Genomic DNA, 5268 nt, shown 5'->3' on the forward strand with positions numbered 1-5268 from the left:
TATCAATAATTAACACCAATATGGGTGATTCTAAAAACAATAGAGTGAGACAAATCTTCCAAAATCCACAATTTTCCATAAGGCTTCCTGGTATCATAAAAAACGGTATCCATAAAAAAAGATAGCTCAAGTGATTTTCTTGGCTAAACTCTAATTAGTAAATGTGGTGGACAATAGCACAGTTGCCGACTTTAGATGGGGAGTGTTGAAAAATCAGACAGATACCACCTAAAAGCAGTGGCCATTAGAATAATTGTTCTGCAGTAGTAGGAACTTGAAGAGCTCACTTATCCTAGTTAGTAGGCTGGATATTAAAAAAACGATAACAAAGGTAGGAATTTGCCAGAAGCAAACTATGAAACTACAAAATAAACAAAAAAAAATAATAGTATTAAAAAAGAACTATTGCAGCATGGTAATGAGTATCATCATCACCTGAAAATTACCCTTTCACCATAAAAACTAGACAATGTCAGTTCGTAGGCAGCAAACAATAGGTTTGTCAAGCTTAGGCAATGTTTCTCACACTTTATTATCACTTCGGTTTCATGAAATCTCCTTCTTGAGATTAACAAATAGTAAGTATCAATAGATGCCCACTGATTCTGGAGTAACAAATTTTTGAATACGTTTCTGACTAACTAGCTGCATTTAAAATAACCATGAATTAATTTCTGAAATGAGTGTAAAATGACGTTTTGTTTTTAAGATATTTTGTTTTTATAAGTTTTCCAATAAAAGAACATATCCTGAGTAAACAAAAGGGAGGTGTGAACCGAAACTGATTTCATTACAGTCAGACCTATTTTAAAGACCTTTTATTTTTATGAAGTTTTCCAATAAAAGAACAAATCCCAAGTTAACAAAAGAGAGGTGTCAACCGAAACTGATTTCATTACAGTCAGTAGTGATGACAATAAAGGGTTCTGAGACCACAAATAAGAATTACATTGAGGGAAATTAATTTCAGTTTAGTGGAAATCATAAATAGAGATAAAGAAAATATAATGAAAGCAAAGAATTGTCAATAAGATCGAAAATTTCAGTACATACATGTAATAAAGCATATCAGCTGTTATAGAACATGGTATGACCTAGTCAGCAAATAACTAAGCAACTGTCAAGTGATATAAATACAATTAAAAACTATTGAAAAAAAAAACTTTCATACAGTTGATAATCATTGTTCATTTTTTCAGTCAATAACACAATAGAAATAAGACTACTAGAGTGGATTTGGTTCCTAGTCAGATTCAATGAATGAATTAATTATAAAATTTAATTGGAAAAATATTACATTAATGCAAACTTTGTAAGAGTAATATGCAAAAATAATTCAAGTACTGAAAATAGATATCAAAACAATACACCTATATTTTCAGATAACCATTATATTACATGGAAATAGTAAATCTAGGGAATATTCACAGTAGTTACCAATCAACCTTAATAATTATTTATGGCTTTCCAAAGTGATTAAGTCCAATAATAGATCATAGAATTGAGAACCACTGTTACACAAGAACTTTGAATTGAACTTTGTAATTTTCTTGATAATTTAAAAAAAAAAAAGAAAGATAAACCTACCTCAAGAAAAAGTCAGTCAAGACAAACAAGATAAAAATAATAGCAATGGTGACACTTTGATAAAGCTTTTTGTGATTCACAGGTTATCTCCTGTGGCCCATTTGAGGTTACTATTTGGTTTTAGAATGATAAAAAGAGATAGCGCCACCATGAAATAAATATGGTCGTATTCTTTTAAAGAGCATGAAAGAATGTAAAATTTATCAAAAATGCTAATTAATAACTTATTAGGACCATGCATAAACTATTACGATTAAAAAACCAGACATAATTTTGATTTCGATCAATAAAAGAATAAAAAATAACGATAAATTTAGGAAATGTAGAAGTAATAGTTTAAATAACTGCCTGCAACATTATTTCCAATTTGTGCCGTAAGAGGCCAGGACCATCCAAACAGCTAATTCGAAAGTAAAAAGATAGTAAGATGTTTATTTTAATAAAATAATAATAGTTGTATTAACTGTCAAAAGATGGCAGCACAAATCAAGAAATGTAGAAAACGTTAGTTCCAGCTAGCACCAAGAGAGGGCAGCACCAACCAAACAGCCATTTCCAAAGTCGCATTTTATTTTGTATTAGGAGAGTAGAAGATAACAAGAGCTAAATGATTCAGCCAGTACCGACCTGATTGAACTCCTGTTAACTCCTACTATCCTAATACAAAATAAAATTTTCCTGCTATTTCGACTTGATAGTAGTAATGACTGGATAGTGCTGGCCTCTTGCGACGGTAGTTGGAACTAACATTTTCTACTTTTCTTGATTTGTGCTGCTATCTGCAGACATTTATTTAAACTAATACTTTTATATTTTCTAAATTCATAATATATCGTTCTTTTTTCTTTTACTGATCGAAATTAAAATTATGTCTACTTTTTCAATCGTATTTATGTATATATGTTCTTAATGAGTTATTAATTAGCGTTTTTGATTAATTTTACATTCCTTCATGCTCTTTATAACTTGATAACTTTGAAGATAAAGTTGTAACATGTAAAACAATAAAAAATTGTGTTTTTGCATACTTTTTTAAATAAAATTATTAGTTGTTGTTTCCAATAACATCGGAATTAACTAATATTTTATCAAGAAGTTTTTTTCATAAAAAATTAAAAATATCCTCTTTTTTATCAATTAGTAACTACTGATAAAAGAAACTAATAAAGCTGCATTGGCAAGAAACTAATAAGGCTGCAAAATTTAGTTGTTTTTTTTTATTATTTTATTGGTCACTAATTTCTCTCTTACCAGGAAAACTACCAAAGATTAACATAGGTAAAAATTATAATTATTAGAAAATTGTTATAAAATTGGTATTTTAGAAATCCTAAATAAAAATAAATTTTTTAAATTTGAGCTATTTTATCATATGTAGAATTAAGCGATAATACACAAAAAACTAACAAATTACATTAGGATAAGTAATCTCACTTATTATTTTCTTTCTGGTATAGTTTAAATTAAAAAAAAAAAAAAATTATATTTCACTGGTATTGGAAGAAGACGAGATTGGGAGAATAGTATAATGGGGCACTGATGTTTTTGGTTTTTATAGGTCAGATGGGCAATCCTCATGGACCAGATAGCACTTCTGTTACCTTTTCTTTCCTGAAATGATCTGATCCTTTGATTTTTACTTGCGAGTTCTAAGGTATAAATTTAATTTCGAGACCAGCTGTTGTCCAACCCAAACGGAAAGACTTCCAGCCTCTAAATTATATTTCGTAGAGTTTCTCCAGTTTTCCCCAGGTAAAAGAGTTATTTGTGATTTAAAAGCACAGTTTTATCTGCATAAAATAAAAAAAAAAGTTTGGGGTTAATTGAACATTTATCACAACTATTCCATCTCCAAACCTTAGTCTTACTGATTTGAAATTTCGGAAGAAGATACAGCTTTTATTCTATAGAGTGGTGTGATCTGCAAATCAACCGCACATTTGTTTACATATGTTGTGTCCAGACTTCTCTCTTCCTTTAGAATATGTATATTTTTATAATTTAAATCAGGAATAATAAAACAATAGAGGAGCATACTTTCTAAAGGTGCATATCCATGAAATAAAAGGAGTGTTTTTTTCCATTTGAAATTCATTTGGTAGAACTTAATTGATTCCTCTAATCATTTTCTATCAAAACTGATTGAAAAAATCCCTTTCTCTTCTACAGCTCAAGTTGGAATAATTGTTTAACCAGTGCTCTCATTCAATTTCATACCATCCTAAAGACTTTTTCAAATTGAATCTGTGCCTTTTTTGAAAGTAAACTTCTTAGTTAAAGAATGCATTCAATCAGCAATATTTTGTAAAACTACATGAATATGACTATTGGAAGATCGTTGATTGACTGTGTGTAATATATAAAAGGATGATGGTTAGGATGCAGTAACAAAGCAAAAAATAACTCAAATTATTAGAGTTTTTTTTTTTTTTTTACTGCACCCAGACCATCTTCCTTTTATTTAAGGAATATATCTACCTTTATTTGAAATAAAATGAGATCGTGTGCTATGATATTTCGTAAATGCAGCCCCAACAAGAAACATACATAATAATCTAAACCAAAGAGTAAACATCCAAGGGGTAAACTGAAACAAAGATGAGAAGATTGCTTAAAGTCTGATATGGTAAATCTGGGTTTGAAGGGGTTCACTGGATAGATGTATGTATAGAACAATTGCTGGTATCATCATTGAACCTTCGGGTTTCCTAAGCCTTTATTATTATAAATTTAAGATTAATATAAGTTTGAAATTGGCAGTCCAGCAACAAGAAAGGTACAGAGTTCAATCGGTATTAAATTTTTAGCTTTTTTGTAGTAATACTCAATCGTCAACCCATATCTACTCTAACAGTCTTATTTCTGCTATTTAAATGACTGAAAAATGTAGAATAATTAGTAACTCATTTAAGAAATATTTTTATTTTTTTTTCAGTATTTTTAAATTTTATTTATGTTACTTGATAATAGCTTAAATATTTCTCCATTGTAACCTGAACTGATTTCTTTAATTCCATTATTAATATGATTTTTTTAGGAAACATACCATATTAAGGCTTTGTACAGGAACTGTAGCAAAGGAATAAACTCTCATATTTTAAAAAACTATTAAGTCGTGCCCAATACTGTCATATAGGAGTTTCATCTCACCTCTTCCCCTCCCACAAACTACTTTTTAGTTAGATAATTTTACCACAATCAACTGATGAAATGAGACAGAAGATTAATACTTTTCATGGCTAATAGAAAAAGAGTAGAAGATCAATAAAATAAATTTTGATTTGCTTTTGAAAAATTGTTGTATGAAATTTGATTGAAATCAGTTAGCATTGAAAAGTGGTACTAAATTTTCCTACAGGGTGGAAGATTAATTTACTCCTAAATAATTAATAATTAGCAAACAAGAAACATGCAAACGAAGTTGAGCAATAATCGCCACTGCCATTTAGCATTGATTCTGATCTTGCACTAAGTAAAGGGCCTCAACAATTTTTATTTAAAGCTGAAGAGTAACATAAGTATTAGTTGGTTCCTTCTTTCTTGTTAGTACCACATGAGTAACACTATTACACTTTTTTTTATAATAAATTTTCTTTTAATAGGTATATTTTAATCTTGAAATAGGAGAAAAAACATCGTTCATATTTAATATATTATTATATTTATAAATGTATTGTTTGA

The 5268-nt window shown here is 29.0% G+C and overlaps 1 protein-coding gene across 6 annotated transcripts in view; it reads right to left on the reverse strand.

Annotated features, from left to right (window-relative positions):
- Positions 1–1711, reverse strand: part of LOC106679831 (protein Nazo) — a 6778-nt gene extending 5067 nt beyond the window's left edge. The window contains exon 1 of one of the 6 annotated variants that reach the window (XM_067052471.1): positions 1588–1711. The gene's annotated coding sequence lies outside the window, so the exon portion shown is untranslated. Of the gene's footprint in view, positions 1–1437; positions 1564–1587 lie in introns of those variants that run through there. The other 5 variants (XM_067052468.1, XM_067052472.1, XM_067052470.1 and 2 more) reach the window with 5 other exon arrangements.
- Positions 1712–5268: the final 3557 nt, after the last annotated feature.

Source organism: Halyomorpha halys, unplaced genomic scaffold, assembly GCF_000696795.3.
Source record: "Halyomorpha halys isolate HHAL.00 unplaced genomic scaffold, Hhal_1.1 Scaffold223.1, whole genome shotgun sequence".
Classification (NCBI taxonomy): Eukaryota; Metazoa; Arthropoda; class Insecta; order Hemiptera; family Pentatomidae; genus Halyomorpha; species Halyomorpha halys.